The sequence below is a fragment of the Aotus nancymaae genome, unplaced genomic scaffold, assembly GCF_030222135.1.
Source record: "Aotus nancymaae isolate 86718 unplaced genomic scaffold, 86718_ANA_hifiasm-v0.15.2.pri h1tg000020l, whole genome shotgun sequence".
Taxonomy (NCBI): Eukaryota; Metazoa; Chordata; class Mammalia; order Primates; family Aotidae; genus Aotus; species Aotus nancymaae.
Genome location: NW_026988432.1, coordinates 21452203 through 21472786, shown reverse-complemented (window position 1 = coordinate 21472786; position 20584 = coordinate 21452203). Strand labels below are relative to the sequence as shown.

Genomic DNA, 20584 nt, shown 5'->3' with positions numbered 1-20584 from the left:
GATACTAAATTGAAGAAAGAATTAAAAACTAGAGTATTTGAGGGGAGTAACTTGTGGAGGTATTGAATTTAGTAACTTTAAGTTTGACACTCTCAAGAAATTAACATAAAATTCAGACACAGCCTGGTAATACTTCTGGGACACCAAGCAGAAATAAATTCAAAAACTCTCCAAAAGGACACACCATTAAACCAGGTACGGACAAATCCCTGCTGAAAAAGAGCTCATGACTCAAAATTGTAAAAATGAGCAGATAATCCTATATGAGGGTGAGTCAAAAGACACAGGAAACAGTAGGATTTAAACCCCAAGAACATCAGATAACAAATATTTGCTAGACAGTATAAAATATGTATGTTTAAATGATTAAAGACTATACAAAAAAAGATACTATGAAAGAAAAAAGAAAACATTGATAAACAAATGGAAGCTATAGAATAAACAATTTTAATTCTTGACATTAAAAACCAAATAAATCAAACAATGGATTAGATACTGCTAAAGAGAAAATTCGTGAACTAGAAGATAGAGCAGAATCTATTTTCTGGGCTATTGTAACAGAGAGATAAAGAAATGGAAAATATGATAGAGAGGTTATGAAACTTGGAGGAAAGCATACACCTATGATGAGTTCTAGAAAGGGACAATAGGGTTATTGGAGGAATAGTAATATTTGAGGAAATAATGGCTGTGAATTCTCTTGTGTAAATGGTAAAGACAAATCATCAGATTCAAATGCACATAGATGCCACATCCTAGATGCCTCTTTCCCAACTCTAGCATGAACCAAAACGAAACATGAGGGTTTATTCTGCAAGTTTGACCATAGTATAAGAAAAGTATTCAAATAGGAAGTGATGGTATCTGCAGATAAACTGGCTTCTTCCTTTCAGGATTTTCACTTTGATCCAGCTTCTTCTCTTCTCCACTTCCTGTGCTTGAGCTTTGGTGTTTTGTTTGTTTGTTTTTCCACCAGATCTGGCCTTTGGATATGTGGGTTCAAGCCTTCTCTTCATTATGGTTAAGGTCTCATGTCTTTAATTTCAACTGAGGCTGTATAAGGGTTGACAAATGGAAAAAAATTAAAAACACACCTATACTCCCCGTATTACCAAATCACACAATGCAAAAACAATTTTTTAATTCAAATTTAGGTGAAGGACAGTTTCAATTGACTTGTCTGGAACAGCTCTCAGGTACTCCATCTTCAAATTATTTTATTCTTTCCTCCACTTCTAAAGTAGGTTGTAAATATCCTTGTATGACAAATTGTGGAAAAAATCCTGGTTTGAAGATCACAAAAGTTCAGGGCTTAGCTCTGTCACTGTTCTGACCTTAGGAAATCTCCTGATCTAATAACAAGAGTGTTATGGTTTAATTATGTCACCCAAAAACCATATGTTGAAAACTTAATCTCCAATGCAACCAATATTGAGAGGTGGGACCTTTAAGAGATGACTAGATCATGAGGGGTCTTCCCTCATGAATGGATTAATGTTGTTATTGATAGAGTGTGTTCCTGATAAAAGTGTGAGTTTGACCCCTTTTCCTCCTTTCCTTTTCTTGCTCTCTTGCTCTCTCACACTCTCTTGCTCTTCTATTTTCCTCTATGGGATGATGTGGCATGAAGGCCCTTGCCAGATGCTGGTGCCATGCTCTTGGACTTCCCAGCCTCCAGAGCTATGAGCCAAGTAAACATCCATTAATTATAAATTACCCAAGCCATGGTATTCTGCTACAGATGCACAAAGCAGACTAAGACAAATGGCAACCTGCTCTGAATTTATGCTGTGAACCAGGCACCATGCCAGATGCGTCATACGCATGCTCTCATTTAATCCTTACAAGAGCACCATGAGGTAGATTCTCTTAGTAACTCCACTTACAGCTGAAGCCACTGAGGTCTCCTGCCCATAACCAAGTGATTAGAAGAAGGAGAGGTCCTCTGATTGCAGAGCCTAGGTCCTTAAACTGCAAACTCCTCTGGAAATCTCAACCACTTTGACCTCCAGCTTCACTGTTCACTGGTCTTTCGTTTTCTCCTATCTCAAATGAGGCCACTATTACATTAACTCTATAATGTATATGTGTGCGCCTGTGAGTATGTATGAAATTTAAGTTCCAGTGAAGACAATAAGGAATTTGTATCTGCTTCTAGGGAAAAGAAACAAAGATGCTATTCTACCAAATTTGGAGATAATGGCTGATCATTTATATATAAACATGGTTTTCAAAATTAAAAAATAAAAACTGTATTATGCAGATTTTATTATTTCTACAAATTATCAAAATATTGATATCTATTTAAAAAGTCAGTCAGCTTAGTTAATAACCCTTACCAATCCAATGAGTTTGAAATTCTGCATTACAAAATTAAAATGTTAGTCCACAGAGAGCTTCCAACTCAGGGATACTGGACCCCCCTGCAAAGAAAGAATGTTAAAAACATGTACATAGCAACTTGCAATCTGAATCCTCTACACAGCAATGTTTTAAAATCACCTGCCAACTCCCCAAAAAACACTCCATAGCCTTTGCATTTGCTTGTTATTTTTCTTTGTTTCTGACTTCTTTCTCTTTCTTATCCTTGATGCCTTCCTAAACGCTACTTCTTTGATTTTTGGGCTGCAAGGCACAGTTATCCTCCTTCTTGTAAGTCTTTCCCTCAGTTCACCAACCCAGTCTATGGGATATGTAAGTTTCCTCTTTGAAAGTCTGTGGAGTCTACGCAGTGGTTTACTTTCACTGAGCACTCATCTTTTACTGCCTGTTTTGTTAATTGAGAGTCATATGAAAATAGGAATCAACTCTTTCTTTGTCATTGTTTTAAACTTACTTTCTCGCATTTAGCATGGATCATATATGAATATGAGTGATATCTACATGTATGTAAATATGGGAAATATATAGATGCATGCTCCACATAAATATGTGTATATTTTCTCAGTATTTGTTTGGGTTCAAGAAACAGAAATCTACTCCACTTAATTTAAGACCAGAGAGATTTCTTATAATGATACAGGGATAGCACATAGAACCTCAGTGCAGGAAGTACAGCCAGTCCTCAGAAGACTGAACTGGGACCTGGAAAATCATCAGAAGCTAAGCAGCTACTTTCTCAGTCTCCCTCTGGGGCCACATGATCTACCATCTGCTCCATTCTCTTGCTTTTCTCAGCAGACGGTCTCTCTCTGCACCAAGTTTTCATGGGCCAGGGAGCACCGTGACCTCTAGTCTCTTGTCTCATAGTTCATATTCTTAAGAGAAAGAATCTGAATGGCCCAGGTCACGGGTGAGGTGTGCAGGCCTGGTCCCACCAACTGTAGTCAAAGAGGAGTAAAATCTCATGACAAGACAAAGCAGGTGGGGCCCAGACCTTCAGCAGCAGCAAGGAGTTGGTAGGGGTGCAGTTCTAAAGACAGGAATATATACACATATTGTTTTCTTCTAAAACAATACTAATCATATACAGACAGAGAGAGAGAGAGAGAGAGAGAGAGAGAGAGAAATTAACAAATGAGCTAGTTAATACTTGAAATTTTTGCTTGTAAGTTTTATGCTAAAGAAAAATGAGAAATGAGGTTTTTTTTCTAATGGAAAAATAAAAGTGAGATTAAGTTGTTGGAGGCTTGTAAGGACAGAGAGATGAAAATAGGATATAAAACTCAATAGAAAAGCATTCTTTTTGAAAATGTTATTTAAGAAAGAATATTCTGACATCTAGATGCAGGGTAGGCAGGCTCTGGAAACAACAGTGGGCAGGCGGCCCATTTGGAGTTTGAATTTTATAATCTTCTGTTCATAATATAGAACCAGACCACAAAGGTTTAAAGAGTGTGGGCTAAGTGTCCCTCACTCAGCAGACAGCATTTCGTTGTAGATATTTAAAGATTAAAAGCAGAGGCAGTTAGTCAACTATGTAATATTTACTGATTTGAGCAGCTCTACCATACAGACATCTTACACATAAATTTAACTATTATTATTGTGTTGCCCTTTTCCAAGAAAGGGTAAAGCAGATTTGTAGGAGCACTTAACACATGTAAATCCCCCACTCTTTAAACCAAAGCGCCTTGTATTAAAGAGCTACATAAATTTTACAAGTATTCTGTCCTTTCGAGATCATAGCTCTATTCTTTCCTGTACCACAATTAATGCGATGCCTTTTTGTAAGCCATTTCCATGAACCCTGATGGAAGATATCGTACAAAAGACATTGCTTTTGCCAAGTGCATAATTGCACCGAGGATGTAAGGATGTGCAGAGGTTCCAGGCTGGGCTATTCTGAAGGCTCTATCAGCAAAGAGCTCACTGTTTCATTGGCTACCGCAGCCTTCTTTGAACTTTATTTACTCATTTAATGTGCTTCCCCACTTTTCTCAAGACGGGCTTTAAAAAATGATTTAAAGCATGACTTCCTTCAAACAGCTAATAGTCCATGAAACAGCTTAGCACTTACAATAGAATGCTCAAATTGATAGCGGTAGAATCTGAAATGCTATATTTTTCCACCAATAAGGTACAACCCAGCCAGAGATAGTGTGATTTTTATCTCTCATCAACAGTATGTTTTCTCAAACTTGGTTCCAAAGGAAGCAAAGGTTGTATTTTAAATTGAAAGTGGTCAGTGCCACACGATTTTTAGTGTTTTCATGGATCAGCTGGAATGATTAAAAATGTATTTTGGGCAAGAGGTTAGTAACAATTATTTTGACAAAATACTTGGGAAATCATATAATGATTGCATAATTGTCTACTGGAAAAAGAACAAGTAAGAGATTTAACAGTCTTATCTAATCAGGCTTGGATAGTATTTATGAGAAAATTTGGTTTGGGTTTGGCAAAGTCAGGTTTGAAATTCAAACCCAGACTTTAAAAAACTGTTTCTAGACTCAATGATTTCAACTTGTGCTATGTGATATCTATGTCCCCCAGGCGACTAGATATTATAAAATCATAAGCTTTGAAATATACTTCCTAAACAATATTCCATAACAGAATTTTTGTTGAGTACACAGTGTTTCATCATATGCTTCTCTGTCTTAATTTATTATTATTATTTATTTAGCTGATTCCTGATAGTTAGACATTTTTATATTTGCTAATCTTTTCCTTATTATAAATAATTCTGTAATGGACATCCTTGTAGATAAGTAATGTCCTTTAAACTTCTGTCCCTGGCTTCACTCTCCCTCCGCTCCAGACAATTCATTTCATGCCTGACTTATTAATAATGAAGATTATTCTTCTGGAAACAACATTTTGTTGAAAACAGGATGGTCAGATATTCTGGCTGTTCCCAGAACCTCCACAATGTAGTTTTAATGTCCTGTTTCTTCACGATCGCCTGGTGATATCCCAAGGTTCTGTGACTTGAAGTTTGGCTACAACTACCAGCTGATTTCTACATCAGAATCGAAACCACTTTTTCTCAGAGGGAGAGGAATGAATTGGGAGAAGGGAGTCCACCAGAGTCCTTCCTGGAGAATTGTGGAAGGGAAGACCATGAAAGAAAAACTGTTCTCTCTCCAGATAACTAAGGCAGTAATATGCAAACCGTGGCAACTTAAGCAGCCATGTTTTCTGTCAGGTGAACACTGGAAGAGGAGAAAGTTTGCCTGCAGAGGGAGAAAATGAGCACAGGTTGGGGGGAGTGTGTGTGGCAAGGGAGATACAGAGGCAGAGACACTCTGATAGACATCCTAACAGAGATGAAAGGAAAGAGAAAGAGGAATCAAAGTGGCCCTTCCCTGGCTGAATAGTAAGAGAGAGGAGCAGTGGAGATGTGGGAGGGGAAATTCAAGTCCTGGAAAGTAGTTGAATGAGAAAATGTGATCTGCTCACCTCTTTACTGCTGCCCTGCACACCAAGATCAGAGTTGGACTGAGAGGTGGACCACTCAAAAGAGTACATGGTATATACTGATGCATAAATGCATTCGAGTATCTTAGGAATATTTTACTGACACTGGAACATCCCCAGGGATATTCCAGTGACACCAATAATGTCACAAGATGGAGCAAATTGCATTTCTAATTCTCTTCTCAAGGAGACTCCAATATGCAGAGGGAAGGGATTCTTTGGTGAGCTGCTTGGAAGGCAGATGTATTCCCCTATCAGACATGGTTGAGGTCAACAGATGGCCTTCAAATAACCTTCAAACGAGACTGGGTTATCTTAAAATCAGGGTTTTCGTAGAGTTTGGGACCAAAGCTGAATTTACTTAGGAAGGAAGATCTTTGAGTGCTGCCACCTACCGCCTTATTCTCTGCCCTTCCCTTCATATAACAGCCTACTCTTGTTCTTTTCCGAACAGATTTAGAGACCATCAATTTGAAGGAGTGCAGAATTAAAAGCCTGCCTAGAGTCCCCCTCTTTTATCCTCTGGAGGGCATCCACATGTCAGCCTTGAGTGATTGTTCCCTCTTCTATATTTTTTCTTAAGCTCTTCTATCTGCCTGATACTTTTCTCAAGGACTTATTTATACTCTATATATTTTAGCCCACAGTGGTTCCATCTAAGCCACCACCGACACCAACCTTAAACCCTCTGCAGAAGGGTTAAGAAGAACTAGAGAGGCAACAAATCCGTACTCTAGATATGATTCCTGCAAATGCTAGTTGACACAAGGGCATCCATGCTATTAGCTGGCAGCGGAAAGCAGGTGTCTCTCCTATGAAGTAAGGTGTCATATGAACAGACAACATCGATGGCTACAGAACACTTTACTTCCTCTGGAAGACCCAGACCAGAAAGTTCTCATAAAACGTCTACATTGTCATGATTAGGTGTTGTTCTTATTATTTAAATCAACTTCTAAATGGCCACTTGAATTTTAACAAAAATCTGTTCTAGATTTTAGCAAAAGCAGAGAATGAAAAGAAATTCTGTCTCAGAGCCCAGTCTCTAAAGGCAGCAACGGGGGGCAGATTGAATGGTAGACACCCCCTAACTCTGGGCTGTGCCCATGCTGCCAACTCCCCAATATTATCATGAAGAGAGTGAAAAGAAGAAAATGCATTTGGCAGTTTAAATCAGACAATTTTTTTTAAAAGGTATGCTGAATATAATTCCCAGTTTTGATCCATCTGTTTAAACTTAAGTAAAAGAGCGTCACTCCTCAACTGACCATGCTACGTGATGAATATGCTCTTGAAATGAATGCTTTCAGATGGTTTTCTTTTATGAAACGTGCGCTGTGTACTGTGGTGGCGGAGTTGGCCTTGTGAGACATCTGGCTACAACATGTGCCTCATTAAGTTACACCTGTAAGCGCGGGGTCATTTTTTATGCCAGTAATATTAATAATAAAGGGTTCATTGAATAGGATTATTAATGGTGCCAGGTGGAGGATGTGGTATTACTTACAGCCTGGTAGGGGATTGGCTAATGTCTCCCGCCGCCAACGTTTCTGGTTTCATGTTTATAGACAGAGCCCTCCAGATGATGGCTGGCAATGTAGCCACTGAGAAAATGAATTCCCCCTCTCCCATCAGCAAGAGAATATACACCAGTTGGTGGAGAATTTGAATGAATTTATTTTATAATGTTGAATTTGTAACCTTATAGAAGAGCAAGTTAGATATTTACCAATTAATTCAAGAAATTAAAAAGTCACTTTCAAAGTTTCACTTTCCTCTAACTTAAATGGAAAATTTTCAGCCCTAGCCATCTCCTATCACTTCTTATTTCAAGGGACATTCATCTCTGCATTTTCCCTTTGTGGTCACAAACTGCAAGTCGAAAGGAAAAAAAAACTGAGAAGAAATCTAAAACCTTTCCTTCCTTCTGTGGAATGTTTGCCTTTGCTGTTTTACAATGCAAGACTTGTAACAGAAGGAAATGGATGCTCAAGGTAGGGCACTTTTTAATGTGCATTATTACAGGTGTTAGCATGTCTGGTAAATTCAAAGTATTGTTTGATTTGGCAACCAGATCCCAAGACTTAGAATACCAACGCATGTTTTAGCTTCAGATTACATGCAACTAGAATAAATTTTTAAATTATAACAAGGCAGTTGTTGAATGTTAATTAAATTGAGTTTGAGTAATAAAATCCTATTGATTGCTAAGAGTATGCTAAGGCATAATAGAAAAATGGTCTTTTACATATCTTTAGCCATTCATAAATACACACACACATCTATTTGTGCAGAAACAATAAGCTAATGAAAACAGTTAAAAATCTGTTTGTATTGCACTTTACAGTTTAGAAGTGATCTTTTTTACATATATTAACAGCTCTGTGAGGTAGGTGGTGGTGTAAACTTCATTTTGCAGAGAAGAAAACTGAAGTTCAGAGAGTGATATTCTCAAGATACACACTTAGCAAGTGGCCTCTGCAAAACCGAAACCCTCCCTCATTGAATCTAAACTTTTATGTTTTTCCACTCCACCATCTGTTTCCCCTTTCCCAGCCAATTAACTCCCCTCAAGAAAAATCCTAAAATCCAGGAACGACTTCCACTGCCACCTCATTTTAGTATAAAGACATTTACATAATCTGGATGAATCTCATCGAGTTAATGATGAGTGGAGAAAGACAGCCACGAAGAGTACATACTGTACAGCTTCATTTCTGGGAAGTTTAAGTCAGTCAAAACTAACCCAAGGTGACAGAAGTCAGAACAGTAGTTACCTCTGGGGAGAGGGTATTGACTAAGAGCATGAGGGTGACTTCTGGGATGTGGGAATATTCTGTATCTTAATATGAGTGGTGATGACTCACATGTATGCATGTAAAAGCTTAGCAGGACACACAATTTGTGAAATTTACCATAATGCTATCATACATCAATAAAAAATTAATTTCAAAAAAGAGCTTGTTGCATCAAATATATACTAAATGTCCCTGAAATGTGTTCTCTTATTTTATTTTATTTTGGGGAAAAAGAATCATACTCTATTCTAGATTCCCCAGGATTTTTCATGCCTCTACTATCTGTTCTAAATGCACCCAGCTATTTCTTCTATCATTAATCATAGTCTTCTATAATTGTCTGAATACATACATGGCTGTCTGTTTCTCAATGGGCAGAGAGCACTTGCTCCTTGTGTACATGTTCCCAGCATCTAACATGGTACCCAGCATGAAATACTTACTCAATAAATGCTCCTCGAGAATAAGTGAATAGATGGATGAATGGATGGGCCAAATGATTTCTCATGTTGTTGTTTTATAGCTCAGGCCTAGGATATGGGTTATGTTAGGATGTACTGTAAGATTAGGAAATCGGAAATCAGGTGGGGCTTTCTAAAGAGTACTGGGTCACTGCCTTTCAAAGCCGACTATCGTTAAACCACCATCACCACCACCACCGACCCGGAGATATAAGCTCTAATGAGACCATTTCTGCTGTTGGGATCTGATTGTCTCCTTTCTAGACCTTCCTATTACATGGCTCCCCCTGCTTATGCCAAAGAGAAGCCCTCAACCCTAATCTTCTCTGTATTTATTCCTGCCTAGCTCCCAGCCCTTTGACCAATTCTCTCCTAAATTCCTTTATAGTGAAAAGCTGGTTCACACCCTACCCAAAACAAAGAGAAACCAGACTCCTGCATCTAGCACTCCAGCTTCATTTTTATCAGTCTCTTTCATCAGCCTTTGTTATTTATCTGAATTCCAAGTTTAGAATGAGCAAATGTCACCATTATCCCAATTTTGAATAGTAGCCTCTCCTGTTGGAGGTTTCCAATTTCTGCTCTGCTGTTTGTGTGCTCCTTGGGTTTGCGGTTTTCCTTATATCAAGACTGGCCTTTAACTTAACTGAAGAAAGCAGCCTGTCCTGGGTACATCCTTTCTTTATCTTTTCTCCAACTGTTTTATTCTTTGTCTTGCAGATTACATCAAAAGCACTCCAAATGAGCCTGTTCAATTCTAGGGCAGTATTCAGTATTCAGTATTCCAGCATTCATCACCCAAATATTCAGGAGAATACTTGGGTGGGTTAGGTAATGCTCTAATAAGAGAATAGTTGGACTGTGCATTTTATCCTCTTGACTCAAGCCTACTCAGTTGACTTGTTTACCGTTGTCATCTCTACAATCTGCTCTTCACTTGGAGGGAAAATTCTCTAGATTATGTTTCTTTTGAGGGTTTGGTATGAAGGCTCTGTTGGTGGTTTCGAGCAAATAAACAGCCACCAACAAGTGCTAGCATTCACCTGTCTAGTAAATACGTCTGAATATGACGATTCTCCAAGGCCATGCCTCCTAAAAGACTGTGCTTTTGTTCTGTTTTGATGGTCTTCATGAAGTTGCCTGGATTGTATAGATATTCAGCATTTTATGGGGTTTGTACTCTGTGCTCTGGGCAGAAATACCAGGCAGTCCAATGCATGAAGCATAAAAACACCCTGGAGGATCATAGAAGTGATGGGATTTGGGGACTGAAGATACACCTATCTGCTTTTTTTTTCCCATTTATACTCCCTAATGACTTATCTGGGCACCTACAATGGGGATAAAGAAGGAGAGAGAAAAGCAAGTAGAGGTAAATTAGTACAGAAAAGAGAAGATATACTCCAAATATAAATGTCACAATTTTGCATGGTGCTCGTTCCAGTCTGATTGTCCCAGAGATCATATTGGGGTTACTCCCCCGACTCCATTTAAGCAAAATCTCAATATTTGCCCCCACACACCTGAGCTAAGGCACCTGTGAAGACTGAAGACACATAGTGTCATAATCAGGTGCAGGATTGAGAGTCAGAGGGTATTGTATTGAAGTTCTGACAGCTTCTTCCTGAAAAGGTTGAGTCTCTTCTCTAAGCCCCAACTTCCTCATCAGTAAAATTAGGATAATAATTTAAAAGTCATCACAAACCTGTTTTTAAGTGTCAGTTGAGATGTTATTTAAGAAAAAGTCCTATAAATGGAAAAACATTGCATATATGTTCAAATATTAATTGTGATTATCCTGCCTCTTGCTGGCTGCTTACAGTAACTCATAAAATTACTGAGAATTTTCCTTTCACTGGTCAGGTCTATGTGAGAATGATTGCAAGCCAGGAAACTATTCTGCCTAGTTAAATGTGGTTGAATGCGTAGGTCGGTGGGGGAGTAGGAGGCGGGGCTTAGGGGTTACAGACAGTGGTATTAAATGAGTTAGTCTAGTATTTTCTCTACTCTGGGGCTAAGGGGTTTCCTTGCCAGTCATTAGGTATAGATCCATTTTCTAGACACTGGGATATTTAGTCATTCTGTGATTTTTCAAAATTGATGGCAGCCAATTCCTAAAATAACACTTTAATGGGTTAACAGACAATGAAGGAGCACTACGTTGATTCAACTTCCCTTACAAACATGTTTGATGATGATGAGAGTAAGACACTGGGTCTTTACTTTAGGGTATTGTGAAATCTAAAAGTGTGAAACATTGTCTGAGAGAGGAACCCAATGCTTTCTCCCTGCTCTGTGCTCCTCCAGCCCTGACTTGAAATGAGGCATGGCTTGATGGTTATGGTGGCTGCATACTGTCTTTCAGCACATCTTCTACCCTCAAGATGGTAGAAGCAAGAACCCCCAAAATGTCAAACCAAGAAAGCAAATCCAGCAGGAAGCCATCCTGTTATCAAAGTAATGCTTCCTTGCTCACGAGAATGCCTCTTGTAGCCCAGGCTAGCAACACAGATCTTAAGTAGCGGTGAAACCCCATCCTCCTAGCTTCTGCTCCTCTCATGGGATCAGTGCACAGCTGAATAGGGTGAGTATGAGAGGATAAAGATGACACAAGGAAAAGAGAGTAGGGTCTGGTAGGTGCTCCAGGATAAGCATTGGAGGAGGCTCTATGACTGGAGGGGGGCCTTAGGAGCCTGACTTGCTTCTTCCCTTTGGAAAGTACAGCAAAGAAGAACAGGGAAGAGAAAGGAAAAAAAAATTAAAAAATCCATTTGTGGATGGATTTTAAAAAATATTGGGGAGTGATTCAGAGCTGATCTGTAGGAACAGAGATTACTTCCTTCTTTTAGCTACATGTTCTAAAAGTCAGGGGGCGGAAGAAAAGGGAAGGAACATTTATTACGTGCCAAGTCGGTGCCAGACATTCTGCTTGCACTTTTAACTTTACCTCATTTAAACTTCCTAGGAGTCATAGTAGGTTTTTTAATCCCCCTGTTTCCATATGAAGAAACCAAGGTCCATAGAGGTTCAGTTACCTAAAGTCACACGTGCTGCAGCCAGGTCCTACCAGATGTGCCTGCCTGCAAGTCACTCCACCACATTGCCCCTCCGCGTCTATGACTTCCCTGATATTTCCAAAGGTCTAGAAATAGGGCTAGCAACATATGCTTTGACATGTTGTTCCTTAGGATTTTCAGGGACTAAAAAAGGGCAAACCAAACATTCATAAATGCAAATTATTTATATAGATAAACCAAATGCATTTTTGTGAAAATCAATTACAATTCTACACGGCAATAATTTTCTAAACAGTAGTGTGTAACAACAGCAGCTTCAGTTACCTAAAAAATTGATCATATAATTTAAAGCCTAGTCCTCAAATTTGGCTGACTTCTAACCACTTCAAGGTGGCCCCAGGATTTGCAAATCAAGTGACCAGGTTTCAGAGACCTCTTCAGGTTCAAACACGACTTATACCTGAGCTTAACACATAACTTATGCCTGGAGATAGAATCTCATTTGGGGTGGGGGATGGGAAATGTATGTGCACAAAAATTATATTTCATTCTGGGTTTACCCTGGAGGCAATTTTTGGAGTTAGGCTACCTTAACATATTTAGAAGAAATTTAACTATACTTCTGTACAAGTTCCAACTTCACTCAATATCATCCCAACTTCACTTAACACCATATTCAAGTGTAACCTGGCCCAAAGGTGGCAGATAATTCCAAAAAGAAGATGGGATTCAAAGGATGTTCGGGGAAAGAATGAGGGAATGACTACTAAATTAAGAAAAATGAAAATCTTTTTATTCCACATACCTTAGAGATGGGAACACTTCTCACCAATCCCTCCCTGGTAGATATGAAATGATTCATAAACTGTGAGCATGCTGTGTAAAGATATTCCCAAGAAAGCGGTAGGGCCTGAAACCTGTAAACCAGGCCCAGGAGTCTCTTCCCTGAGGCTTTTCATTCTTGTTAGATAGGACAGCCTTTTCCAAAGCTGTAGAAAATAGAATCTGCCTTTGCAGAGGTGTAGGGGTGATTAAGTGAGGTGCTACATGTGCAGGTATCTATCTGTCTATAACATTCAATACACACGAGCCATCAGAGTGATGACGGTGATGATGATGGTAATAATAGGAGTATGGCTTGCAAAGCACTCCCAAGTATGTGATTTCTTTGTTCTGGGTTGCTCCCCGTGAGCTAGATGGTAGGTGATAAGGGAGGTATTGCAGGACTTCTCTTTAGACAGATAAGAGCTAAAATAGAAAGTGATTAATTTGCCCAAGGCCATACAACTAATCAGAGGCCAAAGTTGCACTATTGTCTTCAAATTCTTGGTCTGGTCTTTCCCACTGTTTCGCCACCACCACACACACACACACATTCTATATACACACATTACACACACCACAAACACACACAAACATTACTCACACACCAGTGACAACAAAAACAACTCACAATAGCTTATGATCGTTGAGAACTCTGCAATTTCTTAAAATACCCTCAGTTGTGAAAGACTTAAATATATAAGTGGCCAGTGGCTAGACCATGTATGAAATTAGAACTTTGACCCACAACCTGCAGCAAGCTCTCCAGAAAACCAACTTCTTATCTACTATAAACAACCTAGAAAATCATCTTGCTAGAAGTCAGACTTGCAGGAAGCCAGACTGCTGTCTCTAGTGGCAATCTAGGAAGCTATACAATAACCTCTGTAACAATTGGCTCCAAGTGGCCAGAATTTGTTTAATAACTGGCAGCCTTCTTAATGTTTGTCCCTCTTTCCAACTTAGGACCAACCAGAGGAGCCAAATATGCACCCCTAATTACTCACACAGCACACCCCACTTCTGGTGAGGCTGCTTCCAACTTTTCCATTTCAGCAGGCTCTAATCGGGCGTACCTCAAGCTTTCCCTGTTTTCCACTCTAAAGCTTTCTCATTTCTGCCTGCCTTTGAGTCTCTGCCAAAATGCAGGTGCCTGTGGCTGACTCCCTTACTGTAGCAGGCTCTCAATTAAAAGCCTCTGCTTTTCTCTTTTTGTTGCAACTTCCACAGTTGCATCATACCATCTTCACATGGAGCAGCTTATCAGTCCTTTGATATAGGAAAGACTGAAGACATAGATGGCACATTTCAGATGAGGTAACTGAGGTCCGTGGAGGTCAGTGATTCTCCTTGGGTAGAACGTGGTATAGTCAGGAGCCCACTCCCGAATTACTGGAGTCCTGACTCCTGCCCATCATTTCCCCACTACTCTGCTGCCTCTCAGCTGAGCTTTTAAGGAGGTGGGAGGAGGAGGAGCCGAGGAGAAATTAAAGTAAGAATAGTGATTCTCTGGAAGATAACACTGTGGTTCCATTCACTGCATTTCTAAAATGGGGTGAATAGACCTCTTTGTTGGAGGGAACAGAACCCAAAAGCAATCCCCCCTCCCCTTCCCCTGCCAGAAAATGTAGAAGTGTCTCTTGGGGATTTTATATCTCTTCTAGGCCTGCAAGCCAAAGCTGTTCCTCCAACCTCCAACCAATTTTCAAGAGCGAAATATTTCATTCCTCTTTGCTTGTTTATTTGCCTCTTAAAAAGACAAATAAACAAACAAGCAAACAGGAAAGAAAAACAAATCCTAAATTCCTGCTTTTAGTGTAGCCCTGAAATGCATTCATCTCTTTCACTTGATGTAGCTCACTTTCATTCTTCCATTTTAATATCTTAGGGGAAAAAAAACCCCAAATAACCAATAACAGTTTACGGCTTTGACGCAGAGCACTAAAGTTGTTTTTCTATGAATATAGATTATTATATTTTTTTGCAAAGCAAGTAAACAGATGCATAAAAATGCATTATTTCAGGAGCATAAGAAAACCTGCAATAAGTATAGTGCTTTTAATTTGTTTTTATGATTACTTGTAATTAATTAGCATCAAAAGTAAATTATCAACATTTGAAATTGTACTATCAGATGTGAGCAGGGTACTCCATGAGTGATTGACTGGTTCATCTTTATATCAAGGTAGGGAGAAGAATGATTTTTCTTTGACTTTTTTTTTTAACCTATGCTTAAATGAAAGTGCCAAAAGTCAGTAGCGGCACAGAGGAAAAAATTTTTAAAACAACTGATAAGGAAGGCCCAGTTTGTCATGAAAAATGATGTAAGTTTAAAAACGATGCACATTTCCAGCCTCATAACACTATTAGTATTGTCCAAGAACGAAAATTTCCTTTTTAGGAAATATGTATAAAAACGGAACAGGTCTGCTAAATTATGAAGGAGTTCACATACTCTCTCCAAACCATCACTTTCAACCATAAAAAGGGAGATATTTTATACATGTTGGTATTTTTTTTTAACCAATTCTGGTTGTTTGTCGCCATCTCTTTCCCTTTTAAGATTAATGATGAAATTACTTGCTGTAGCTTTAGTCAACTTAAAACTAGCCAATAGGTTCAAAGGAGTGATACACTTGACCTCTTTCTGCTTCCTCTGACATTTGCTGCCCCAGCGCACTCTGCCCTGAGCTGGCTCTTCCTGAGAGAGTCCCAACAAGAAAGAAAAATGGATATTTACTAAACAGACTTTTTTTTTTTTTATCTGAGAATAATACGTGCAGGGATTTAGAGGACTCACCCATGTCCATTTTATTAACAAGAACGTACTTGAACTGAGAATTCAATCTCTGCAATACAAACAGAATTCACCAACAGAAGGGAAAGGAGGGGAAAAAATAAGATTAAAAATCCACAGTCTTCCTTCTTGCTTAGCAGCCCTCCTAAGAGTTAGGGGCTTTCACAATGGGATTACGGAGCTTCCAACAAAATTAAATAAAATAAATAGATTCACTTCTAACAGGTTTAATTCCATGGCAGACTCTCAAAAGACACACATTTTTATTTTTATTTTTTATCTTGGGGAAGTTATCTGAAATGAAACTCTGACTGTATTTTTCTAAATAATCCACTGGGAAAAATAAAAAGCATTCCACATTCATGGGGAGCTGGGATAGATTTACACTTATGGTTACTTCAATATTGATAAAAGAATATAAAGTAAATTGCTTCCCAATGAAGACATAGTCAAAGACTCAGAGACATTCTTGATTATCTTGTCCTCTTCCCCTAGGGATTCTAGTCCAGGTAACTATTCTGCTACCGGTGACCTTTGCTGGTTACTAAGGAACAATGACACAGTTAACAGTCCCCAAAGGCAAAGTGTTAAATCAAACCAAGTATATCTGCATTGTACTTACTGTACTAGAAAAATTCTCTGCTAAATCCTACTAAAATAGCAAATATTAATCAAAGTTCAAGCTACATCAATAGCATTCTTGCTTAATTGTTGAAATTAATAGTTTGTCACAAGCGTTGAATTGCTCTAGTCTCTATCATCTACCACTGCTGGAAGTGGGAATTGGAGAAAACTGAAGAATCCATAAAATTCCTAGCCAGATTATTCTTACACTGAGATTTCCCAATCTGTGTTACCAGCAGTGAACACACATTCCCTTTTCCCCAAGCTTGCTGCCTGCCAAGTCTGTCTTTGGGAGGTCACACCACCATTTCTCAAATACAGTGTTCAGGGACACATACCGAGAAGATGTTGGTTATTTATTTATTTATTTTTCACTCATTGGAGAAAGTCGAAAGGTTATTCAAGGAAAAAACAAGGAGAAAAAGCAATGCCATGACTTGCTGAGGAAGTGTGCCCACGTGCCAGGCAACATTCACTGAAGTCACTAAAAAGGGGGAAAGCCCATGTTTTGTTTCCTGTCATGATTTCTGTTTTGGAATGTGGGTCCCTGGTGAGAACACATCTAGGCTTTACATTATAAAGCTCTTCTCCTTTATAGGCCAGAGGGGCCATTTAGCTCATTGGTCACTGGATGAACATCTCTTTTTAGCTATTGGTCCTTGACTATTACTTCTTATATGAATATGTGTGTGGGAGGAGGAGGTGATGGTGGAGGTGAATAACTCAAGTCTTGGCCTCCTAGGTCCACCTGAGTATCAAACCCCAGTGATAAGTCAAATTTCCTAGCTACAGGGCAACGTTCAAGTATTTAGTCTACTTGAGGGTCTTTATGACACTTCAATAGTAGGGTATGTTTGCTTGAGGACTAAGACAGACCAAGTTATTCTTGTTTTATAGTGACTAATATTAGAATAAGTTTCCAGAAAGTCTAACTGTATTTACCACTCCATACCCTTCTACCAGGCCCTCCGCTCCAAACGCTCTGTGCCCTAAGAAAGCCATGTCGGAGGTCCAGGATTCTGGCTTTTCCCTCTCAGAGCAATTCACTCAAGTCTGTAACTCTTAAAACATTCTTCCTCTGTAAAATGGCTCTATCCTTTTACTATACCCTCTGGATTCTGCACCAAGATTTCCAGGTTTACCTAAGATTTTTACTAGATCAGCTTAAGGCAATAGGTGATTTCTATACTGTTGTGTTTCCTGTGCATGGGTAGCTAATATGCATTCTAGCAGGAGCTTTCTAAATATGTTTTAATTAAAAAGAGTAGTCCTCAAGGGTGTTATTCTAATTCAGAATGGGAGGTATTTTGGGGGTAGATAAAGTCTTTTAGTGCCTCCTCAACTACACTGGGACAAGTCAGTGATTACATACTCTGAATCTACAAAGTCTTGCCCTACAGGTTGATGCTCTATTAATGTAAGATGCATGATTTCTCAGATAATTGCTTTTATCCACCACTTGATATTTGCCATAGAGGCATGGTCTCAAGAATTGCTTCGAGCAACTGTCTTGTTTAAAACCAACATTGTTTTAAATCTACATATTTTAAAACGCATAAAAGCACATCAGTCATATTTTACCCATTTCCGATTTATGAAGTGCCTGGAGGCACTTTGTACCATGAGGATTTTTGCAGTACAAATATACAAGTTTTCTTCTCCTACTTTAGAAGAAATGACTGGCACCCAAGACTTTCTTCCAAACACCTTTACATAAGCCTTTTACAATCCTTTTTAAAAGTTCCTTTTTACAAAACTTCTTTCTAAGTTACACGTCTCCTTCTTAATAGTATATAAACTTCAAAATGATCATTTGAATACTTTTTTCCTTGCTCTTCAATTTTCGTACTTTAATCGGTAATTTCCTATACCTTTCTGCTTTCTCCTCTCTTTTCTCTTTTTCTTCCTTTGATGACTTCTGAAACACACTGATGATAATCTTTCCCATTTCTCTAAACAGCATTCTTTCCTTGGCGTTAAATTGTAGGTAGTTGAGGTTTCACAAATTGCTTGTTATCCCTTTGCTCTGAGGAATGCTAGAGGCAGAGAACAGTGATAGAACTTAGGGTTCCACTGTGGAGAAATTCAACAAAGAACATTTTAGAAAGAGTATGTGATCTATGTTAAAATATGTAGCATTGAAAACAAATATTTTGAGGGTTACAAAGATTAATGTCTTTTAATACTAGACACACAAATTTTCAAAGAACACTTACGGTTCTTCCAACCCTGATCCTTATGGTTTTGATTGATTGGGGTCAATCAATCAACTGAACACAGGTTTTGTGTCTGTGATATATGTAGACGGTTTCCTTGACAAAATCCTAAAATAATGTCTATCAAACAAACAACAACAACAACAACAACAACAACAAAAAACAATCTGGCAAGGGAATATCAAGAGGTCTAAATGGATTTGAAGGGCTTTAGCTTCAAATTGCACCTTGATGTGACGGTAAAGGAACTTCCAAGAATTTTAAGTGTGGTTTCCGTATGAACCAGTGGCTAAAGGCAAGCTGGCTGAGTGTGCTTTGCACCACAAGTTATAAAATTTGCTCAGGGTTCAGCATGTTATCTGCTGAGGGGTAAGAGCCTTTTTCTTCCATTACTCGAAAGAAACGTCTCTGGCATTAAAACAGACTAATCATTGACTCATGGTACAATTTTTTTTTAGTTATTTCTGATTTAGATAAAGACCTTAATGCTATATTTCCATGTTTTTACTTGTATACTTCTAATTTTGTTTTCCTGTGTTCTGAAGATTAAACCTTTAGATTTTTTTGTGTTAGTAATTTCAACATTAATGAATACGCTATCATCTGGGACTAATGACACTATTTAATTGTCTAAGATAGGAATCCTGGACCTCATTCTTGCTTAAAATTAATTTACCAAATCTTATTACCTTTTTTTTCCCCACCAGTTAAACTTCTTGTTTGTTCTTCATTAAGCAATATCTGAATAGGAGTAATCCGTTGGTGCTGTATGTCATCTACAAATTCGACTCACTGACATCTTCGTAATTTGAGGGTTCTGTCTTTTGGGGCTACGGTGTGATGCCATTAAAATCCCTCTTCTGTTGATTTAGATACATCCAATTCCATGCTCATCAATTATAGAAGTCAATCCTCACTAGTCAACTAATTATCAGCTCTTGCCCTCATGAGAAAATTGGTGAGCCATAATCATCTAGGCCAGTCCTATTCAAGTGGTGTTGGGTAACTGGCAACCTTAGACCCACTCAATTCTAAATTTCGAAGATAGATAACTGCATTTTGCTTGCGTTCTGAGGTTTCAATGGAACATAATAGACATCACAGCAATCAAAAGCTGTCTTTTGGACAGGATAAAAAACTGGTGACATAGAAGTTTGCTGATTCATAATTATCATGAGACTTAAAAGGAATAGTTTAATTGTCATGGACTATTTTTCTAGGGGTAGCTATTGGCTCACTTTATTAATCATATGTTGTTCACTTGCTACCTATCAGAGTCAGTCTTTCATTTATATATGTTGTATTTCTTACTATGTGCCAGATGCTGTTTTAGCCATTGAGAAACATTAAGCAAACTTACTTTCATTTTAAGTGAACACTTTTCTATAGAAGTTACTGTTTATTCTTGTTTGGTTATTATACCTTCTTTATTTTCCATTTTCAGGAATAAAGATGTGAGGTTTACAATCAACAATTTTCCATGAAATTTGCATTTTCCTTAAGTTTAACTGTTTTAAAAACTGTGATGGAAAACCTGGGAGTTCAGGAGGATTGAACAACAGGCAGGAGCTCTCTGAATACATAATGATTCAAACACACAAGTCTACCTGTCTCCTGAGAGAAATGTTTAAACAGATTAGATTGAAATGTGCCCTAAATGTACCTTATGTAGACAAATGGAAAGACTGATTTTCCCTTTTTTCTTGATTGATAAAGCTTAGAGAAATTATCAATAGAACTTCCTCTCAAAGGAAGTAATACTTTTAAATAGACATACATTGCAGCAAATTCTGAACCTTGCTACTGAGGCACACAACAATTGCAAACTTGGACACCTCTCTTGTTCAATGGTTGGCCTTGAGTGAGCCACTTCTCTGATGTTACAGGCCCATGGTTTTAAAGAAAATTAGAAACATACAGTGAGTTACAGGAAGAGGAAGAAAATCTAACCCAGTGTTCTTTAAGTCCTCCTGTAAGAACTAAGATT

At 38.4% G+C, this 20584-nt stretch overlaps 1 long non-coding RNA gene across 1 annotated transcript in view; it reads right to left on the bottom strand.

The window, feature by feature from the left end:
* Positions 1-431: 431 nt before the first annotated feature.
* LOC110568530 (uncharacterized) overlaps positions 432-20584 on the bottom strand; it is a 34019-nt gene continuing 13866 nt past the window's right edge. Inside the window, exon 2 of the long non-coding RNA XR_002478794.2 lies at positions 432-1053. This is a non-coding gene — a long non-coding RNA (uncharacterized LOC110568530). The remainder of the gene's footprint in view (positions 1054-20584) is intronic.